This window comes from Pogona vitticeps, chromosome 4, assembly GCF_051106095.1.
Source record: "Pogona vitticeps strain Pit_001003342236 chromosome 4, PviZW2.1, whole genome shotgun sequence".
NCBI lineage: Eukaryota > Metazoa > Chordata > Lepidosauria > Squamata > Agamidae > Pogona > Pogona vitticeps.
Genome location: NC_135786.1, coordinates 86,459,370 through 86,483,562, shown reverse-complemented (window position 1 = coordinate 86,483,562; position 24,193 = coordinate 86,459,370). Strand labels below are relative to the sequence as shown.

Sequence of the window (24,193 nt, the reverse complement as noted above, 5' to 3'; positions counted from 1 at the left end):
TTGCTGGGGCTAATAGCAGCTAACTGATGAGGTTTCAGGTGGATCTTGGCTGTGTAACTGGATTCATCACTAGGTGCACGACTGCAGGACTTCAACAGTTAGCTGCAATTACATATGACAAGATAAATAAGTTTACATTAACACCAATAGGATTTTAGGGCACAGATTCCTTGAATGTCTGCTGAAAAGGGGTACGTTTGAATTTTCCCATCTTGTTGAGGCATCTTTCCTAGATTCTGGTTTTCATCCTTCTTCTGTGCTTTTCTTCATTGCCAAATTAATGCTGTATCATGACAGTTATGGCTATACTATCTGCTTTAATCCTACCACTCCTTTCAACTAAATGTGGCCATTTGTTGAATTCAAACTAAGCCATACTTATGTAGACCCCTTGAAATCAATGGGACATACATTACCCATGTGTAATCTAACACTGATTGATTCCAGTGCCTTGAGAAGTCTAGATCTACTCCTCCGTCTTCAATCAAGAGAGACCTTTTTTCAGGCACTGGTTTTATTAAATTCACAGCAGGCGTTACCTTGAAAATTCAGTGTTATAAGAAATATGGCTTGTGCTCTTCACAAACAAGCTAATATAATTTTCCTTTCAGTTAGAGATTAATGTTAACAATAACATATTGTTCCATAGTTCTAACTTGCTTTCATTAATTATTTTTCTATAGGGACCAGCTTGCACTTGAAAACTACATTAATTTTTTTAAAGCCAGCTATAGTAACAGAAGTTAGAGAGATGGAAAATTCCTTACAGATCATTTAGTGCATTTCTTTGCTAATACAGCATTGCTCCCTGTGGTATTTTTAAAAAGACTGTTTTTCAGTGCTTTGCCAAGTTACCATTTTAAATGACTCATACAGGAAGAGGTTCCTATAGACACAGGTATGTGTGTTCTATAGATTTCTTGATCATAGTTAGAGCAAACCAGGATGTACTATAGGAGAATAAACAGAAGTTACTCTGGGTTAGCAGTTAAAGATATCCCAGCATCTCCCAAAGCAGTCTGAGGTCTTGTATTCTCTCCTCACATTACATTTTTAAGCTGCACATTGCTTTATTCATCTCTACATCATTGCTCATTAAGTGAAAAACCTGATGTAAATAGGTTGTGTTTCCACAAAAAGAATTTATATTGTATTCCACTTTTGTCTCAAACTACTGTTCTTTCCTTGACTCACACCATCATTCTTATCATGATGAAACATATACAAAATCAAGTAAACTGTGTTGATCCATAAAAAAGAGTTCAAAGTCCACAGTCAGGAAATATCTCTGTTAAGTGCTACTAGATATGTACAGAATTGTCAACAAGCTTTGGAAATCTCCAGACCTACCAACATAAGAAAAAGTGGGTAGAGTCCCTTATGGCTGGAGACAAGGTAGCAGAAAATCCCATCTACAGGTAGTAGGACCTCTTATTTTGCTATGCAACATGCATGCATATTGCTGAAGTATGAAACATAGGAAATAAATCTTTGAACAGTCTTGGCAGTCCTAGGATTATATGTAAGTTATGCACCATTTTTTTTGACAGATATAGTATTATGCCATTTGCTAAAGCCACATGGGCAAATTGGATTAAATTGACATATGGACAAATGAAGCTAAGGAGATTGAGGGCAAAGAAGAATAGCTTGGAAAACAATGCCAAAACATGAACGTGGCTCTCAGAGAGCAGGAAATAAATGGCATGATAGTGAACACTAACTGACGTGAAAAATTTATCCTCAACTTTAGTGAAATCACCCTAGGTATTTCCAGTTTCTGTTACTTAATCTCTTTTACAAGCACAAAAGCCAGTAACCACCTTAGTGTCTAATATTTATTAATTTCAAGTGTTATTAGAGAGATGCTGCTGGCAGATGACATGACTGAGGGACACCACCTGTTTCACACCTGGAACAAGAGACAGAAGATTATGTATCTTCATTCCTCTGTATGAGGGCTTCATAAGTGAGAACCCTCAGAGAAGCAATGCCTCCCATTTTGCCAGAAGGCTGTATTTATCACAGTCTGCTCTAGTATTTGATGCTCTTAATATTCATTTGTATTCTAGAGTCCTGTGAGCAAGAGGGAGACAATAGCTCTGTCCATTAATGGAGCTAATATGGTTGTATGGAGCTACTACAGTAGTCCATCCTGTCAACTCAAATTTTGCTTCTCCTGTGAAAGCACCAAGATATGCTGAACTTTATGCCCTCTTTGCTTCAGAAAATATCCAAATACTCCTCAGAAAATCTTATGGACAACATTAGACCTGTTCAGTAGACATTGCTTGAAGAGTTCTTTGAATCCCATGAAAATAGCTGTTGACACACCTGTCTGCCTCCTGCTTTTCATAATAGCTTCCCACTTGCCACACAAAGGTCAGGGAAGAAACACTATGGAAATGATGACAATGTAATGATAATAGCAGCAACACCAATAGTAGTAATCAATAACAAATGTACTATCCTACTATACTACTGATATATTCAGAATGAGGTTATAAATACTCACTTGTCTTGTCCTGTCTGCATATTTCTTCTTGACCGTGAGGATTACATGGAATTTCTTGATGTTCTTGATAGAGTTATCACACTGGCAGAACAAGGTTTTGCGCAAAAATGCGTAATTCACATAATTCTACAATTTGTCCAACTAGGATTACTGATGTTTTGTTTTATTATTTTAAACCACTGGATGGGTTGTTTGCATCTCTCTTGGCAATTAGCCAGTCCTCCTGTGCTTCCTTTTCTGTCTGTCCATCTGTCTGTCTGTCTCTTTGTGTGTTCCTTCTCAAAGAAAAAAAGATACTACTGGTAGATATATTTTGGGCAAATTAGAGATATATTGAAAAAAGAGATCTCTCTTTCAGATGGAGGTGAAGAATCCTGTGGATCTTTCAAATTATCTGTCAAGGTAACTCATGTTTTGAGATAACTTAAATAAACAAGAACAAGGAATTTAGTAAACAGTCTGCCTGTTTATAGCTCAGGACATCTAACAGTTTAGATCACAAGTATTGCAGCCATATTGAACCTCTATAGTATTCTTTTGTGACTTTATAATACAAGACAGGGGATTTTGACTTTTTAAGTTTTGGACGCACATATATGCTAGATATTTAGTTTGTCAAGGAGCAGATTATTTAGCTTGTGAAGGTGCAGATACTAGTCTTTTCCTTGACAAGCTAATTTTTGATGTTCAGATACTTTTTAAAAATGCATGAAAGATGTAGAATCATAATATTGGATAGGGCCTTACGTTACTGATTGTAGGAAATCCAGAACTAGAATATACATAAAAAGTTAGACATAAGAATTTTCCATTGGTCTCAGAGAGAAGAAGACCTCTTTTCTCTCCTTTCCCAAAAAATCCATCAGGAAAGCTTATAAAATTTCTGGGATGTTTGTTATTTCTTTTCCAGAAAGAAATGTGAGGATTATTACAATTCTTTCCAAAGTGGCATTTTTCCTGCCCAGGATTCATCTGAAAAACATGGAATAAATACAGCACTGAGCAGGATTGTTACAATTCCTGCACAGAACAGCATCCTTCCCACACAGGATTCACTAGAGAGAGAGCACTAAGCTGTGCAGGATCAAGCAGTTTTTTGTGCAGAAGAATAGGTGAAAAATTGAGGGAGGAAAAAGATTAGAAGAACAGAGTCTTGTAATTACAGGAAGCCAGGAAACCTCACTATGTGTGGGAAGTTTGGCAGGGAGTGGAACTTGGAAAACTGCAGAGAACAAGTAATTTTGTGAATACCTGTCACATCCCTATGACAGGTAGATGCCCAGCATCTATTTGGTTTTGGAATTTTAATTACATCTTTTCATGCTGTCTCTTGTTTGAATGACAGGGAGGGACTTTTCTGGGCTGGGATGATTGTCTACCTATCTGGCACTAATTGTTCCTTCAAGCTGTTGAAATTCAAGGGGAGCCCCAAATCTCTTCTGAGTGTTCTATTCATCTCTTTCTTCAGTTGGTGGCAGTTGTTGTTGATCTGTTTGGTTGGTTGCTAGTATGTGTGCAGTGAAAAAAACAGGATAAACAAGTGTACAATTTCAAGCAAGTGTAAATAAATAAACTTTTAAATCCTTTCTCCTACAAATGTCTCAGAGTGAGTTATTGACACTTTAAGTGCCAGTTGATGAGAAAGGGGAGGACTATCTGGGGAACTCGTAGTTATTCTCCCTTGTGGATCTCTGTACTTCTATTGTGTATCAAAAAGAGAATTTTACCAGAAATTCAAAACTCAGCAAGATTTGGTTTCTCCATCTGCAGTCAAATGGCTAAGGAAGTCTGTGCTGTCTGTTGATTTGGAATGTGATGTTTGGCTTTGCGTGCCACAGAGAAGACTGAAAATTTGAGGAGAATACAAGTTTATGACTCTGGGTCTGAAGTGGAGCTGTGCCCCAGCTTAGGGACCTTAGAAGGGACAGTCTACTTGAAAGGCTGCCACAGGATAATCCATTGCAGATACTATGTCCATTTTAATGATAAGGAAGATGCTGAACCATGAGAAAGGAGATCTGGTGGTTTACAGCTGTCTACCAACAGCAGAGGAAACTTCATGTTGGTATCTTGTTGGCAGACTGAGCAAACCATCCATAGGCTCCCCCAGTATCTGTTGTTTTTCTGACAAAACACAGACTTCAGAAGAGAAGTCAAAACTTTGTCTAAGACAGAACTGTGACTTCAGAAGGAGAGATACAATTATGGATCATGTCTTTCGGTGGTACCTGCCTCCTCATTGTTTTCATATCAATATCAAGGTGGGGTAGAAAAGAACCTGAGGTATGACCTGCATGGAGACAGGGAAGATCTTCTTCCAAAAGGTCCAGAGTCTTTCCAAGGCCTCTCCATTATATCCCAACCATATCTGCCATGGGGGAAACGTATATTGCTTTCTTTCCATTGTTTCAAATGTGTGGGGTGGGGAGGGGAAGGAGATTGAAGTTAGAGGCAGAGAAGAATTAATGCTATTCTTATCTCCATCCTACTGGCAAGGTTTGAGAATTGTGAAGCATTCCAACCCCAGGGAGCTCCAAGAGTGGCAGCAGAATGGCTGCTCAAATTACAGTAGTGCCTCGACTTACGGTCATAATCTGTTCGAGAAGATGGACGTAACTCGAAATGGTCATAAGTAGAAGCATCATTTCCCACTGAAATGCATTGGAACGCGATTAATCCATACTAGAAGAAAAAAAAATCCCCCCCAAATAAAAATAAAACACTGCAAGCCCCATAGGAACGTGCTGGGGCTGTAACCCCTCAAAAAAATAAACAACGGAGCAAGCCCTGAAGGTGCTGGGACTTTAAAAAAACAAACAAACAAAACAACAACAACAGAGCAAGCCCCATCAGAAGGCGCTGGGGCTGCAAAAAACCCAAACCAAAAACTAAACAACAGAGCAAGCGCCAAAGGCGCTGGGGCTTTAAATAAATAAATAAATAAAAATAAACAACAGAGCAAGCCCTATTGGAAGGCACTGGGGCTGCAAAAAAACCACCAAAAAACAAAACAACAGCATAGCACAGAAACATAACCCCCCCCAGCCCAAACCCACCCTGAAAAACCCACCTAGAACAGTTTTTAAAAAGCAGAAAGCAGCACCTTACCTTACCAGGGAGTCCCAAGCTTCCTCCGACACACACTCTAACTGTTGGGACAAAAGAGCTACAAAGAAGCAGCCTCTTCGCCTATTAATGGTTAGCAGATTTGAATTCCCTGCCTTTTCCCCCTCCCTTTTTCTGGTCACAACTCAAAGCTCCGGCCGCAAGTCGAAGCAAAATTTTGCGGCTGGAGCTGGTTGTAACTCAAAATGGTTGTTAAGTTGGGACGTTCATAAGTCGAGGCACCACTGGTTACTGATTAGTTCCATATTTGCATTTATACATGCCTATTAGCATGTGCACATTTTATACAAACATAAGCTCTCTCATGTTATTTTTTTCGCACACATATACATGGCTACCTTAACTAGGACCTTTGTTGCCCTGTGCATCTACCAGATATCTGTCCACCCCTTTCTCGTTCCCCTTTTCCAGGAAACTTAGCATGTGGCTGAACAAAGCTTTGTGAATAATCTGACAAATTGTGTCCATTCAGCATAAGCATAATATTTGCTCTAGATATCATACATAATAAGATTGCTGGGAATGAAAATGAAGCTCATTACACTCCTCCAGTTGTTGGCTGTAAAAAGTTAATAAGGAATTAAGATTTTATAACATGTTTTATTTTTTAATAATTAACACATGAAGATATAAGAAGATGCTAAAATTATAATAATAATTGTTATACCTGGGCATTTTGCTGAGGCAAGCGGCTCTCAGAATGCCCATTTGATTGCATGACAATGTTGTGAACCGGCGAGGCTACAATGTAATGTGCTAGTTCATTTCATAAGTGATAATAAAGTATTTATAAATAGAAATATGAAATAAAACACTACCATATGCCTCAAGTAATAATCAGACGCTGGCCCTTGGCAGACAACACAGCGCTGTGGAATTTGAGCTGCTGCGCGAACATGGATGTAAGATGAACGCATCCATGTGCCATTCCAGGAAGGGAGTTTTTCAGGCCTTAGTGGGGAAAAGGGAAGAAGAAGTTAATCATATAATTAAAAGCTCCTTAAGATTCCTCCCAAACTGTGAGACCTCATTCAGATTTGCTATGTGTAAATTATTTATTACCATTTAATTTTTAATACATGTCCATGCACTGTGGATAAAATTTCCAGATTTGAGGGAGATACACTGCTCATATTCCAGGCTGATTTGCAATTATTTTGAAATTATAGTGTACCCTAGACCTTGAGCATTATTCACATGGGTTATTGGCTTTTTTTTTTTTTTTTGCTTTTAAAAAAACCTAGCACATATTGTGCTGTAAATGTAAAGCAAAATGGCTATAGTGTTTAATTTTTGAAAACTGTTTTCCATTTCCCTAGATTGTATTAATTGTGGTGGCTTCTTTAAAGCTGAAGAATTTATAGACTGTCTGTCTGTCTGTCTGTCTGTCTGTCTGTCTGTCTGTCTGTCTGTCTGTCTGTCTGATAGGTATCTACCAATCTAAGTAATCACTTAGTCTTATATACACTCTTGCCCCTCCCCTGGGGTTGAGGGAAGCAGCCAGTGAAGATAAAATCCTGTGGAGACATTTTCTTCCTCCCTCCGAACTGCCATAATGGTCTTACCTGGGACATATCCAGCACTCACCTGCCCCTCAGCCCAGTAATTCCATCATGTAAGCAGCCAATTTATCTGTACATAATCTTACAAAAACAACAGTGAAAAAGTGGGGACTAAAATCATCACCGTCCCTTGACTTCTGACAAAGGTGAGAGTGTGTGTCCCTTCAGTCTGCAGTCCCAAGATAACATTTCAAGTGTGAGAGTGTCCTTTTACCGTTTCTGCATGATAGATTTGGCAACAGCTATTTATAATGGCAGCAAAATAAAGCCTCCAGGTTCCATGGCAATATAACTCTGAATGCCTATTGTTGCAAAAGGTAATCACTGTTACCTTTGTGCCTTGTTTGTGGAATTCCTGGATTGGTCAGTGCTTTGGTGTGCTTGAGTACAGCTTTCGCTAGGATGACACGCTTCCCATCCAAGTGCAGAGAATGATTTTTTCCAAGCACAATATACCCAAAATTTGGAAATGTTGTCTTTTCGGATCTGCAGCTTTGAGAGCGCCCCATGCAGCATGGGTGGCCTGGTTGGCTGGGAGACACTGAGATCTGAAGTCCAAAATGTAAGCTTTCCAAGTTATGAATATGCCACATAGATTGTTGCATATATATTGTTAATCATGCATGAACATCCTCATTTCAAAATCATTCCTTTGTGTTGCTCTTTTGATCCCCAGGGAGCCAGATAAATCTGCTCTGGAGGCCACAACTGGCTCACAGGGCTACTTGTACATCCCCAGTGTAAACTCTTCAAATGTAAACTCTCCACTAAATCTGATTTCATAGGCTAATGTTGAATGGTTAACGTAATTGGAACCATGTCTCTTAGATATTTTTCTGTTTGTGGTGGTGGGGTGGAATATTGCTTTATTCAATAGAAAATTGAAAAGAAAGAAGGAAAAACTATCAGGAAGTTAAGGTCCTAGCAACTGAATATATTTAGATTTTGTTTATTCTAGCACTTAGAACTTTGCCTGGATTCTCTTGTTTTTGTTAACGCAGGTTCTGCATGGTTTCAATTGTCTCTCTCTTCTTGAAAGAGAAAAGACTGTTTGGAGAAGTTAGTGGAGCAATACGGAGTGGGGGAATCAAACAGACTCTGTAGTTTCCCAGAAATAACAAGGCAAAGCAACTGGCGAGAACTTCATGACTCTGGAAGCCAGTCGGAATGGTAGAGGCCCTGAAAATGACAACAATAGGGAAGAAAATCAGTGAGATGTATTTACAAAACTCTGGACTGTTCACAGATCAACAGCCTTTCAAGGTGTTTCGACTGCAGAGAAAAATCAACACTCATATTTTGCAGGGAACCAATTTGAAGAGAAATGTATTGGGACAGTTAAAATCCTACCCTGCATGCTAGAACAGGAGGATATATTTGACTGAGATAGCTAAAGTTGTTTCTTAGGTACACGAAGGCGCATCGTAGAAATATTTGTATTAAAAGGATAAATGTTGGGATGCTTAGGACAAGTTTAACTGTTGTGCTTCAGGATTTAACAAGAAGTATTTAAGTTGGTGTGGTATGGTGTGGATAAGAGTGGTGGACTAGGAGGCCTGAGTTCAAATCCCTGCACAGGCATGGAAACTCAGTGGGGGAATGGACCTAGTAAAATCACCCCTTAAATATCTCACTTACCTTGAAAGGCTGATTAGGGTGGCTATATCAGTTCCAACGTGATGGCACATAAGTAATTTTTCAGCTTTATGTTGAATACATCTTCCTATTGTAGCCTGGCCAATATCCTCTGTGCCTCAGATGACCTTTGCAATTTCTAATGGTAGCAATGGGAAAGTATTTCCAAGATGGTATTAGGTTTCCTAAAATGGTGGCCATGGAGAGAGCATCTTGTCATGACACACCTTTGAAAGACTGCTCTTGCAAAACACATAGACCCAATTTCTCTTGCATAGCTGTACAAGTGGCATAAACTTGGGAGGCAAAGTTAACAAATTACCATAGAAGTCATCCGTTCCACACCAAGTCGCATAACTCGGTATGCCACTGACAATGTCTACAGTAAGCTCTGATCTTAAAGTAACTCACCTCCAAAAGTTATGCTGTTTGTGCTATGCGAGTGTACTAGATGGGAAGATTTGGGCCAGCCAGGGATCACACATGTGCAAGCCAAGGCCATGCACCATACATCCAGAAAACCAGACAGTGGTGTTTCGCATTACGATGTTAATTCGTTCCAGCGAAATTGCTGTAGAACAAAAACATCGTAAAGCGATTTTTAAAAGCCCATAGAAATGTATTAAAACCCGATTAATGCGTTCTTATGGGCTTGAAACTCACTGTCCAGCAAAGATCCTCCATAGCGCGGCCATTTTCGCTGCCCGTGCAGCGAGGAATCCGTCCCAGAAAACAGCAGGTGGCCGTTTTTTACCCGGTGGCCATTTTGAAACCGCCGATCAGCTGTGTGAAAATCTTCATTTTGCGATAATCGGTTAGTGAAGCAGGTAACCGATCATCGCAAAGCGAAAAAAACCCAGAGGAAACATCGTTTTGCGATCGCAAAAACTTCTTCATTATGCGAGTTCATCATTAAATGAAGCGCTCGTCTTGCGAGGCACCACTGTACTCAGGCTAATGCTTCAGCAGACATGCAGCAGGATCATTGGATGATCTTGTGATTGTGAAAGCAACCACTCTGGAGACTGGCAGTGCGAAAAATTTATTTTCTGCTGTGTCAGGAAATCCATTTATGGACAGAGCAGCAGGAAACATATTTACAAAGGTCCCTGCAGCTGGCTTCCATATGTGCAGTTTGGCTCAGACTAGAGCTAGTGTGGAGAACCCATGTGAGTCTGTCTCCTTCTAACTACGAAAAGAAGAATCGGGATGTGATCTCTGCATAAGGGGAAGAGGATTAAACGTCAGAGTAACAATTTAAAAATAGTAAGAAATAAGAGGGGGAAATTCCCAGACTTGGTTTATGTGTCCATCAGTGCTTATCCCTAGCTCCCTTTCTGCATGTATTGATGCCCATTTCTAACAAAGAAAATGTTTATGCTTTGTTTAGGCACTCCTGCTTTCTGGGGGAGGTCTCAGGCAGTAGCCACCAGCACAATGCTGTGTTCACAAAAGTCCAGTGCTTTAAAAAAAAAAAAGAACTCCAGTTTACCGTGACATCGAAACACACTCACTGTGTTGTACTTTCAAACCAGTAATTTTTTGTTCTGTAAAGACATCTGCAGTGGGAGACCAGTTCCTATTCAGGGAGTTTCTGTTAACCTAGTATGGTGAAAAATCTGTAGGCTTAAAGCAGGAGTATGGATCCTGTCGCCTGTGAACTTCTCAGCCTGTTTTCCCTCCCTATACTGCCTACAAATACATAAATGCAGGTGAAAAAGGCCATGCTTTATTGCAGATTGGGAAACTCTTATTGGTCCCCCCTTTGCAAATTGACTATTTCAGAAATTACATTTATAAAGATGGTGTGGGAACAAAATTGGTTTTTGGGCCCCTTGAGGCAGCCCACTTGTGCCTTAAAGGGTGGGATTCTACATGCTTCTGATTCTGACTGCTCTGCCACTACTGCAGCTGTCTTTATGAAAGAAAATGACATGTGAACCTCTGGGATAACATGTTGCTTGACCCTCTGACATTCCATGTGCTTGGATTTTTTTTTTTTAAAAATCAGGCAGGTATTACAGTGACTTCAATTTAACCTAAGTATTTTGGACACGTATGCAAAATCCTGTATGCAGCCCTACGCGCCTCATGGAGATTATGCATTTCCTTTCGCTAAATATTGTGGGACCCTCTCAGCGTCTCCTTGCCATTCATCTGAGACTCCTATATGTATTCCACCTGCAATCATTTCCTTGGCAGGAAACAGAAGTCTGACATTCAAGAGATATTAATGCAGCTCTGCACCATCTTTGAAAACTTCAATTAAGGCTAGATTATGCAACCAGTTTTGCAGATCCCCAAGCAACCTGATATATACATCTCTCTCTCTCTCTCTCTCTCTCTCTCTCTCTCTCTCTCTCTCTCTCTCTCTCTCTCTCTCTCTCTCTCTCTCTCTCTCTCTCTCTCTTCCTCCCTGTCAGAGAGTTCAGGAGTGAAATGTATTGTCCTTGTGTAACGTCAGATACATCTCTTTCTTGACCACTTTCTGAATGCTCATCTCAGCCACATAACCTAGTTATGAGTTGCATGCTCCTTCTGCTGCACAACAAAGAGGAGCACTTACAAACATACTTATTTAGTTAAGTGGAAAAGGGGTGGGAGGGAAAGAAATGACAAAAAGGCCACACCCCTGATTGTTCCTGATTGAAATAACTTCTTTCAGTTCCTCCTCCTCCCCTAAAATCTTTGATTTAGTGGTATTGTTTCTTTGGTATTGGGTGGAGGGGAGGAAAGTCTGCATTTCACCATGGGTGTCCTTTAATTCAAGCCGAATCCAAAGTAGAATTTTTGATTATACCAGAAAGTAAACCCAGCTAAGATTAAGGAACCCCTCTAGGAAATGAGTGAATATTTACTGGGCCTAAAAGCATCCCCTGAATAGCAATTCATTTTCTACCACAACAAACAATTTTTCCCTTTAGATCTCCCGTCCTTACTACCATAGCCTCCTATCTTGTGTGCCTTTTGAACTCCTTGCCAGAAACAAGCTTGCTAAAAATAATTTATGTGGTGGTAGGCAGCTATAGAGCAGACTATATTTTGCTCAAATATTTATAGCTTATCTCCCTTTTCTTTTACTTTTCATGACAATTCAATTTGGAATGCTGATTGTAATGCTCGTAGGGTCATCAAATTCCATATACAGGAGAAGATATGTACCTCTGAAGTTTAGCTCATTCTGAAGGACATCCAGTGTTATCAGCTTCTAAATTTGCTTTGCCTTCATTTCATCAGGCCTGAGCAATGTTCTTTATTCACTGCATTCAGGTAAGCTGGTGAAATTGTATTGCACTGAATTGATATTGTTGCACAGCATTTTGAGAATGAGCTGGGAGCGTTTAAAATTTGCCTCAGCCACAAACTCAATGAAGGTCAACTTGGAGGTTATGCTTAGCATGTATTTAGAAACAGTGTTCCCCAAGTGGGGAAAGGCATCTATTGACATAGTGTTTTCTTTCCCTCATCCATGTGTTTTGATTTTTGATTGCTAAAGTAAATGCAGTCTGTTTGGCAAGTCTGAGACATGTCTTTGAGGAAACCTATCATCAGAAGGAAAACTTGCTAATCCTCAGCTTACTCCTTAAGGCTTAGTTTGACTCTTAGTGATGAAGAGCAAGGCAATATCTCTATTTTAGGATGCATTGACAGAGGTATAGTCTCCAAGTCCTGTGAGGTACTAGTCCACCTCTATTCAGCACTGGTTAGGCCTCATCTACAGTAGTTTGGCCAGAGCACACCACACTTTAAGAAGGATGCCAACAAACTAGAACAAATTCAGAGGAGGGCAGCAAGGATAATCAGGGGACTGAAAATCAAGCCCTGTGAGGCTAACCATCACCAATTCATTGAAAGAATAGGTGATGTTTAGGCTTGAGAAAACTGAAAGAAAACATGCTAGCACTTTTCAAAGCCACATTGGCTGAATATCATTCTTAACTGTAAGAGCTGTACAATAATGGAACTAATTACCTCGGGAAGTGGTGAGCACTCCAGTGCTGGAGGCATTCAAGAGAAAATTGGGCCACCGTCTGTCAGATCTGCTTTGATTTATATTCCTGCATTGAGCAAAGGGTTGGATTTAATGGCCTTATAAACCCCTTCCAACTCAGTTATTCTATGATTCTATGATGAACATTTGCAAATAGGCTAGGGTCAAAAATTCCTGTCTTCTTGAAGCGGATAATCTCTCTGTGCTTGTTGATATCCAGTATAAGAATCATAACAACACAATGAGGGAAATGTAGGTAGGTAGGTAGGTAGGTAGGTAGGTAGGTAGGTAGGTAGGTAGGTAGGTAGGTAGGTAGGTAGGTAGGTAGATAGATAGATAGATAGATAGATAGATAGATAGATAGATAGATAGATAGATAGATAGATAGATAGATAGATAGATAGATAGATAGATAGAAGCTCTGCCCACCCAGGAGACATTGTTAAAAAAGTGTATTGGGACAGAGGCTTTGTAGAGACAGGTAAGTCCTGGCACTGTATGTGTGTGTCTGCACATATGTGCACACACACTCCTTGTCCTCCCTTGTGAAACAAGAGGCAAGGAGAAAGCAGTTTTGCAAAAGCACTGCTTTGTGTGTGTGCAGGTGCTCAGTTGTTCTTTCCTTTCTGCATTGGTTCAAAGTGATCACATGCTTCAAACTGAAAGGAAATCATTCAACTTCTTACAAGGTAGAAGGGTCTCTGGTGGGAGGAAAAACTACAGACTAGAGATGTATGACTTCAGGTTGATTTACATTTCTCATTGTGTCATGTGACCAACAGGAAAAATGCAAATCAGCCCATCCCAAGCCCCTGGTATTTCCTGCATTTTTCCCCCTGTGTAGTCAGACTATGAGAATGAGTGGTTGTAGCAATGGACTGATTCATGTACATCTGCTTTTTTTTCCTGTTGCTTGTTTGTTTGGCTCTGCTGTTTACCACCATTTTGCCCACCAGGATTCCCAAAACAACATAAAATAAATTATTAAACCAGATCAAAACTTTCCTTTAGAAAGCAGATCAAAAACATTTTTCTTAAAAGCAGATCCAAAACATTGTTTCAAAGCCAGTGTTAAAAGTCAGCCCCAAAGACTCAAGTGCCTTCAGAACAATCCAGTTTTGGATGCCTGTCAAAAGCTTAGCAAAGAGAGAAACATCCTAAGGAGGAAATTCCCCAGTTGACATTTTCCACAGAGAAAGCCCTGTCTTTATGGGTTTAACAATCTAGTGGGATGCTAAACAGGTCCTATGATGAAAATCTTGTTCTCTAAGTAGGTGCACATGATTTCACACCTATGTACCTGCTTGGATGTAAAAGTTTAGGTACTCATGTATGTGTGTGTGCAGGTCTCATGTATTCATTTATACATTTATTCCATTCTGTTTATGCATCAAATGTTTCAAAGCTGCCTAAAACAATTTTTTTAAAAAAATTGCAATACTTTAAACATCTGGGACAGTTTACGATACCAGCAAGACCTCATACTTTAAATGCTCTAATAAGTAAAAAAAATGGTCAGAGATTATGCCAATATTTAAGTTTATAAATGGCCAAGTTGTTGTTGTTGTTTCAACTTAAATACCTCCTCATAGTGCTAAAACATTCTCTGGGGAGTTTATAAAACAATCATGCAAATGGAACTTTGCCCCACAGCAACATGGGTACTCATTTTATCGACCTTGGAAGGATGAAGGTAAAGGTAAAGGTAAAGGTTCCCCTTGACAATTTTTGTCCAGTCGTGTTCGACTCTAGGGGGTGGTGCTCATCCCCGTTTCCAAGCCATAGAGCCAGCGTTTTGTCCGAAGACAATCTTCCGTGGTCACATGGCCAGTGCGACTTAGACACAGAACACTGTTACCTTCCCACCGAGGTAGTCCCTATTTATCTACTTGCATTTGCATGCTTTCGAACCACTAGGTTGGCGGGAGCTGGGACAAGTGATGGGCACTCACTCCGTCATGTGGATTCGATCTTACAACTGCTTGGTCTTCTGACCCTGCAGCACAGGCTTCTGCGGTTTAGCCCACAGCACCACCACGTCCCTCTGGAAGGATGAAAGGTAGACTCCAACTTGAGCCAGCTGCCTGAATCCATCAGGATGGAACTCAAGTCATAAGGTTCTTTGCAGCACTGCACTTTCACCACTGCAACAGGGAACTCTTATGTTCAAATAAAGCCAAAAATGATAATTTCAATCAGCCTTATCCATTTTTTAGAAGCTATGAGAATGACCCATGTTGCCAAAATCAAAGGAGAAAAGATGGGAAAGGAGAAGGGAAAAAAAGCAAAATATTGTGACACTTTAAAGACGAACAGATCTATTTCTGTGTCAACTTTCATGGATCAAAATCTGCCTCTTCAGGCAGAAGGAATCTGTTGGTGCAAAAGTGGATTTTGAATCATGCAAACTCACACTGAAATAAACCTGTTAGTTTTTAAAGTGCCACAATATTTTGCTTTCTCTTCTGTTTCCCTCTTTGATTTTGACAATAAGCTGAGACAGTTTAACACAGCTGCTTCTTTGATTATAGCAATGTAAGTGACAAAATTAGGAAGAAAGGCTGGGGTGGAGCAGAGAAATGTATCATATAATTGGATGTAGCCATGCTGTTAAAGATTACAAAGAGACCAATGTGGACAGAGAATGTTTTGCAGGCAGCTTTGCCAATTTTAAATCATAGCTGGATTCATCATGGTTGAGGTCCTTTTGCTTTTCCTCATTAGGACTGGGGATGTGCTATCCAGATTTTTCTAATGTGAATGTTTCCAGAAACATGTTCGTTGCTTGAACGGAATACAGTAAACTTGACCAGAATTTGCACTGTTGGTTACCACATGCCAAGGCTTAATTTGAGCTGGTAATCACCAGCTCAGATAACATTATCCTACAGCTGATTGAAATACCCTTTCAACACCACTTTCAATGTTTATAGCAAGCTCCAGTTAAGAAGAGAGGAACTTATAACATTAGAAGTAAGTACTATGGCTCATGTAGGCCTTACAATCCCGAGAAATACTGAAGGAATTTCCATAGAAACAGCCATATTAATCTGTTTCAGGAGGGGTGATGAAAATGAAAATGAAGATGTTGAGGCAGCTTAAGGAGGAAGGTCAGTACAATATACTGTTCTTTTTAACCCTGAGTGTAAGCAGTGTGTTTTCTTATATCTGACGATTACATGAGGGGAAACCCTGTTGACATGAACAGGTCTCCTTTGTGTATCAGCAAGCTGGTGACTGTGCAGAGATGTTATGATGCATAATTGCAAATGCTAGTCCAAAAGATGTTTTGAACTTTCTTGCGTAACCCCTGGGTTCACATCCTAGGCTGGGTTTAGGAATATGTTTTTATTCCCATCCCACCCCCATTTTTCTTTCCCCTCCTCTTCTTCCCTTTCCCCCTCCCCTCTTTTTCTCCATCCGCTTTGGAATTAGCCTGTGCCATCTGTTTTTTTTAAGGATTATTGCTATTGGTTTTAATATTTCTATTTTTATTTTTGTTTTCTATTTTATGAGTTGTAACCTGCCCAGAGTAGTGCTGTGACACTAATGTGAGCAGGATACAGAACGAACAGATGGACGGGTGGATGAACGAATGAGCAAACAAAGAGACAGACAAACCAACCAACCAACCTTTTGGTTTCGACTGGTACTTTCCAAGTAGCCATATTAATTTTACACACAAAACAATAGCCCAATGCGCAATAACTTCACCCCAAATTCAGTTAGAGTATGGGAGCTTTGCATCCTTAGCTTTTATTCGCAACCACCACAGACAAATAGCACATTGTTATATTAAAAAACAGCAGCAAATACATGCATTGCATTGCATACACCCGAACAGCCTCAATGTGCAACACAAAAGAGAATTTCAAGAGACTCTTAGGGAAAAATACATGTCCTAGATTATGTTACAGAAAATGAATCTCCCACATGCAGCTCTCTAGTACTGTGCCATAACAAAACAAAACCCATTGTCCCCTTACCCCGGAATAATGATGCGAGACAAGTATTATGGAATAAACATGGGCCACTATTGAATAATCATTATTGCCCACCGTAAAAAGGGGGGATCCTGCTGTAGTGCGGGATCAGGTTTTGCACAGGGGTCTCAACGGACTCCTTACCAAACAAATGGGTGAGTCCCCAGCCCCCAGTTCTCACGGCCGTGAAGTCAGTGAGAACCTGGCTGGGCCAAATTTGACCACCCCAAGACCTTGAGCCACCTTCTCCTTGTTGACGTTTGGTCTGGATGTGGCCCCAGCGCATCTTCCCCCCCCCCAGCACTGTAATTGCATGATCTGCAGCACTGGGAGGTTAGATTAGCTATACATTACCTGTGGTTGCGAGGGGACTCACGGAAACCTGTTCTATCCGCACTACCCACCACAGCATAGGGACTAGCAATGCCATCAAGCCTCTCAAGCTCAAAAAGCAGGGGCCCCCTGATGTCCTCAAGAAATATCTCCAAACTTCTATCCATTTCTTCTTCCACCACTTGTTCTCTCTCACTCTCTCTGTGTGTGTGTTTGTGTTTGCTTCCTATTCCAAAATGCTGTTTCTGAAGGGACAGTCTGCTGCCATCTTTCAGTTTTTCAGGGTTTGGAACAAAGACACACACCCCTCCACATTACTAATAAACTATTTAGAAAGAAAGAAATGTCAACCACCAAGTAACATTTTAAATATTAAAGTAATGTTGATGCATTAACTTCTTAAGCTAATATTCTGACCTCTGGGTTAGATGTTATGATTTCTTCAAAGCAGCTGTATCCAAAGAAATATACAAAAGCTGTGGCTCCCTTTCTTTTGTACCAGTTTTAAACTCCAAAACTGAGGGTTGCCACTTCTGGAAGCTTCCAGGAACTTCTCCCTCAAAGTAGGGTTCAGAGTATTGCTTCTCTCTCTCTGTGTATGCATCTTTCTTACATTTATTTCAGAAGTGGAACTTAACTTCCAGTCACTACAAAATTGAGTAAAAACCTGGAAAAAACACATTTCTGGAGGAAAGTCAAAATTGCTCTATGGGATTCAGTCAAGTTGTCGATTACTGCTATTGTGGCAGAATCTGAATATTTCATGGAATATCTGTCAGTTTATTTAGGAAAGCATAAAGTTTGAATTAGCTATAATCTTGTTATCTGAAAATATCCTCAGTTGTCCAATCTACATCTCTGAACAGCAACGTATATAACATTAAATAAAGCAGTTGCTAATAGAAAAAGTGGCCAGTGAAAAAGGAACCAGCAAAATAATTGTATTCCAACTTCAGTGGAATTATATAAATGCATGGGAAAGCAATCACCTCTCATATCAGATTTCCCTTGTTTAACTGATAGCGTTGACATTATTAAAGTGTAGTCCAGAGTGATGCCTGCTGCCATTTATCGGTGCTGGGTAAATTCCGAATTCTTTCAGGCATTTCTGTATTAGCAATAAAATGGGACGTCAGTAAAAAGTCATGAAAAGATTATTAACATTTGGGGAGGGGGGGAATGCTGATTATTATGTAACTGGAGCTGTTTTTATTACAGGTCAACTGAAGGTGGAAAGGGAAGGAACTTGCTAAGTTTCTCTAGCTTGAAAAGAAGTTGGGTCTGTTTCAGAGGCAGAGACTTGTGTATCAGCTGGAGCCTGTTTGAATATTACTGTATTTTTAACATACAGAATGAGTAGTTATTAGGCTGGTTTTACAGTACAATGCTGCACACATCTCAAGCTCTAAATGTTGAACCAGAAGAGGCTAGTCTAGACCTCTGGAGAACAAAACCATCAACCTTGCTGAATGGATAAACACAGAAGAGTGTCTCCCACCAGTACAAGACTCTAGCGGGACCATCTGGAAATTGCTTAAGGCTCTGAACCAAAGTAGGAAGATCAAACAATAATCAATTAAAATGGGGGCACTTGGATGCAGGACAAAATGTTATTGAAAAATCCATTCAATGCAGTACTTACGTGCATGAAATTTCTGCCCCATTACGTGCACAGAAGAAAATCTAGCAAATCACTTCCGGTAAAAAAAAAAAAGGTCTATCTGAACATTTTAATTTTATAGTCATGCCCCACTTTACGATTGCCCCGCATTATGAAGAAACCGCATTACGATGTTTTTGCAATCGCTTTTGCAATCGGAAAACGATGGTCTGTATAGGGGTTTTTCGCTTTGCGATGATCGGTTCCCTGCTTCGGGAACGGATTCTTCGCAAAACGACAATTTTCGGACAGCTGATTGGCGGTTTCAAAATGGCTGCCGGGTAAATAAAATGGCTCCCCACTGTTTTCTGGGATGGATACCTCACTGCACAGGCACCGAAAATGGCTGCCCTATGGAGGATCTTTGCTGGACAGTGAGTTTCCAGCCCATTGGAATGCATTGAAGGGGTTTCAATGCGTTTCAATGGGCTTTTTATTTTCGCATTACGAAGTTTTCGTTCTACAGCGATTTCGCTGGAACGAATTAACGTCGTAATGCAAGGCACCACTGTACCTCTATTTCGTATACATCCATAATTTTAAATTGTGCAATACTCTGGTACGAATAAAGAAAGAAAGAGGCTGGCCTTAGGTATCTGTAATGGTAGAAGAGATCCAGACTGGGTAAATCTGATAGAGACATTTCAAAAAATTCATGGCTGAAAATCTGTTCCTTAGTGTAGGAAGTCACAACTTGAGTTGGCCCACTGAATCAAAGGGGAGTGGTCAGTCAACTCCCCTGTATATTCCAATGTTTCAAATGGGTCTGCTCTAGTTGTGACTTACTACACTAAAGTAAGACATCACTACAGTAGGCCCATTTGAATTAATGCACTCTTGTATCCCAGTTTTCCTCATTGTCCAAGATGTGTTTATGAGCATTTTCCAACTGTACATATTTTAAAAATATGGACCTGATTTTATGAATTTGAAACATACAACATGGCTCAAAAGTTGCATTTCCAAGACAAGGTGTGTTTTAGCTCTCAACAAGTCTTGAGGTGCATGAAAATGGGTAATTTTCACAAGAATCCCTTTAAATTCTTCTTGGCTTCTAGTGAAACCATAATTAATATGTGTTAAAGGTGAAGACCCAGATGGTAGCCAATCCCATTCCATGTATTGGCATTGTGGATTGGCATTGTCTTTCTTCAACAATTATGATCCGACAGGGTGTTCTCCACATCCAATGATGGCATAAGTATTTGCCATGTCCAATTACCTTCTGCTCTACCTGTTCCACTGCATACCTGAACTTGAAGAGATATACAGTGAGGCCATTGGGGAGCAAACAAATTATAAAGAATTATTCACTCTTTATGGAGGGTTTAGTAACTTTTTGCAAACTTTAGTTAAGTAGCAATCCCATCAAAGAATAAGCCTAATCAACAAGTAAACGTTGAATTTTTTATAGACTCCAGGCGATCGTTATTGTAATGGACATTAAAAGACACATGCATTTATCAGTCCATTAAAATCAATGTTATTATCCAAATGGATTTACAAACATTAAATACATCTTCCCATAAAGCATAAATAATGTAGCCCCATGTTGACCTTACTGAAGGTTCTGATGTAACAGCAGAATGCTCATTAATAATGTTTTTTGGCTGGGAGCCACAGAAGGGCCAAATGGAGTTGAACTGTTTATCGGTGATGAAACCTACTAACTTTTAATCATATCATGGCAAACTGAGCTGTTTCACATCTGTCAGATCTTTTAATAGCTCAAAACCCAGGATGGGTTCAGGTGGCTTTGTTGAGGGGGACTTTTGAAAACCTGCATGTGTTTTTTTAAAAGTATAATTGAATGGAAGATACCTGTAGTCTAAGATATTAATTTCCTGGGATGCCTGTGCATAATGACAGCATACCTGGCTATACTTGATTGAAGGAGAAAAAATTGTAAGGTAGGGAGGTGTGTATTTATATTCTTTTGTGTGTCTGTGCACATGTGTGTGCATGAACACACAAACATCTTTGTACACATATGTATTCAAAGAGGCAGTGGGCCATACCAAACGCAGAGAGCAGGAGGCTTAAAATCACTTGGATTCAGTCACTTAATTCTCTATTCAGATTGTGCCTAGTCAACACTGTGTATGTTAACACTTTAGAATATCAAACAGTTGCAGTAGATGAATAGCTGGCCCAAATTTAGCCCTTAGAAAGTGGTATTATAGCCTCCTGATATTTATTCTTAAAAAAAAGAGAATGAAACCACCCATTACTTATTGTTTATAACAATGTACATATATTGTTTAAAGAATTTTTGCTTTTCATAGTTCATCTTGTGAGAACAGATAAGGTAAAATATGTGAAAGGGAACATTCCAAATATTCATCTTTGAAAATGATGAAAGATACAGATGTTTTAGGAAATGATTAAATAAAAATGGATGGAAGATGAGACACTAGCTCCATTCCAATTTCTTAGTAGCCTGACTGTTGAAGGTGGCTCAAAGATGACATCTGGAAACAAAAATGAAGCACTGCTTAGAGTACTTTAAGTGCATTTGGACATACAGAAATCAATGAGACTTAAAACATATTTAACGAGGCTGTGCTCATTATTAGGAATGATCAATCTGCCTTTTCTGAGGCAGCTGTGGACAATGTATATTGCAAGATTATATCAGACAATTAGAAGTATAATTTTGATAGTTTCAGTGCAGTCCTTTTCCACTATTTATTTAGTTACTTATAAGTTATTACTATTATTTTACCACTGGAAAGAGAAAGGAACAGGACGGAACACATGGGATGAGAGAAGAAGACTGACAAAACAGGAAGTGGGAAGAGACAAGTTAAACTAAATAGAACCCAAGTACACAGGAAAGAAATCTGGGAAATACTACGGGTTTGGGGTGGGTTGATTCATATTTGTTCCCACTGATCACATGACAGATCATCTTGGAGTCCCATAGCCACAACCTATAGTTTTTCTTCCCGACTAGTGACACATCTACATTTTACAAGTTTAATCTTTTTGCTTTGGTTCAAAATGTGTGATTGCTTTGAACTGATGCAAAAAGGAAAGACTACCTGAGCACTCGTGTACGCAAATGCACACATAAAGCAGTGCTTTAGCAAAGCACCTTCTCCTGACCTCTTGCCTCATGAGGAAACATGAGGAGAGCACACAGAAGCTGTGTCAGCACTTCCCCTTCTGTGCAAAGCCTCTCTTCCTTCTTTTTTTTTAAAAAATACCTTTTCCTCAGGCAGAACTCCAGTTTATTGATTTTTTTTTTAGCTTAATGAGCTCTACAGCCATCAAGATAAAATGAAGAAATAAGTGACTGAGGAAGGAAAGCCTTCTTAAGACAGTTCCTTTGAACCACACCACCTGAAGGTGCTTAAAATAGAACTGCAAGGTTTTCCCCCCGATGGCTGTGTGGCCACTTATATCAAAGGGAACTGAATGCCCCAGTGGAATTTACAATGAGAGAATGAGAATTAATTTGCATTTTCCTCACTGTGTAGTTGCACCCTCAGTCATGTTCTGTAGACTATTGGAGCTTAATCTGATTAAGATAAGTGAAGCCTAAGGCCCCACTTCCTCTTTTTCCCCAGTTCATGCCACAATTGTATCAAGCCTTAGACATAAATAACAAAATTATGGACATGTCTACTCAGAAGAAAGGCTAAACGAATTTAATCCCAGGTGAGTACATTTCTTGGCATCTCACTGAACACACTTACACATTTGCCATTTAAGGTGGCAAATAAAAATTGGTGTTGTTATTTCCAGGCTGTTAGTTGCATTTAATCTCTCACTGAAATCGATGTGAAAAGTTAGCCATTGAAGGAGAACTTGGTGTGACTCAAGTTGTTTCTATTTGCCTTCAAAGGTTTTCATAATGGCAAAAGTATTCTTGTGTCCATAGTTGGGTTCTTCATTATTGAGTGATATGTGCATGTTGTTTCATTCTATTTCAGAGTAGAAGTCCTTGCCAATTTGGAATGCTGACTTTTTGGTTCTGGACTCCCTTCCTTATTCAGAATTCTTTGGGTACCATCTGTTATGCTGCTATTGTCCCCTTTGTGATGGTTACCTAGGTTCAGGGAGTCCCTCACTAGTCACTCAGCTGCACTATCCTGTTTATCCTGCAGTGGGTGAAACCAGGAGAGTCAAGTGTGGTGATGATTAGGGAATCTGCCTGACCCCAGTGCTTCCCAACATTCTAGTTTAGTGGTCTCCAACCTTAGGTCCTCAGGTGTTCTTGGACTAAAACCCCAGAAGCCCTCACTGCTACTTGAGCTGGCCAGGATTTCTGGGAGTTGTAATTCAAGAACATATGGGTAACCAAGGTTGGGAACCACTACTCTAGTCTATCCAGATTTAGCAGTGCTTCCAGGGAGTCCAAAAATCCCCAACACTAGGCACATGGAACTACTATGTACCTTGCAAGGTAGAGTTGCCACCACACACACAAACCCACCAAAATGTCAGGTAGCTGTTTGAGGCAAGACCTGGTTTTAGTACCACAAACCCTCTGAGTCAAAAACCCAGATGGTTTGAGAGATTTTTATATTTTGTTAAAGACAGAGAAAAGGAAAATAGGAAACATTTCCAAAAAAATTCCAAAAAAAAGGACTTGAGATAGCTAAGAAATCCAGAGAACACATCAGAAAAATAACAAAACTTAGCTAAGCTTCCTAATACTCACACATTAACATAAAATTAGCAGAGTTTTGAAGCATACATAGAAGATGTTCTTCCAAGCACAGCATAGTAGGACAGCAGCTGAGCATAGCATCTCTTGGGAGGTTAGTTAAGCCAAATAAAGTAACATGAACCCCTTTTTATACATTTAACATTCCATTCAAGACTCTTAAAGATGGTCTGTCAATCAGACTTCATGTTCCCTCAAATGTTTATGGAGACAAGAACACTTTCTGCCCCCTCATATCACAAAGCTGAAATCTTCTCCCAACTAGTGAAGCTCCAGGGAATAAGCTGGCATGGCTTTGAAGGTCACTCTCACAAGAGATAAGCAGCAGGTGCTTCTCATTACTGGACAGACATCTCATTACTTCCCTTCTCATTACTGGGCAGACACTGCCCTCCATATTCCTAGCCAGCCTTTTCCCAGGCACTTACAATAAATAAATAATAAATAAAGGTCTGAACTTTCAAAATGGATTCCATGTTCCCCCAATTTCTTCTCACCCTGTAATTAAGGTGAATGTGAGATAAAGAAGACAGAATGCGGAAAGAGAGCTTAATCGCTTTTGAACCATAAAAAGGTGCTGAAATCTGACAAGCTCATTGAAATCCTTGCCCTTAGTCTGGATTTTTTTTTTTTGCCTTTTCCTTTTTGCATAGCTTTCAAGTTTCAGTGTTTTACTATTCATTTTTAATAGAACTGTGACAATTTGTATTTGA

At 39.8% G+C, this 24,193-nt stretch overlaps 1 long non-coding RNA gene across 1 annotated transcript; it reads left to right on the top strand.

The window, feature by feature from the left end:
* Positions 1 to 12,025: 12,025 nt before the first annotated feature.
* Positions 12,026 to 21,999, top strand: LOC140706325 (uncharacterized). The gene is made up of 3 exons (XR_012085964.2): positions 12,026 to 12,108; positions 15,889 to 15,939; positions 18,364 to 21,999. It is a non-coding gene; the product is annotated as an uncharacterized LOC140706325 (long non-coding RNA).
* The last annotated feature ends 2,194 nt before the right edge of the window (positions 22,000 to 24,193 follow it).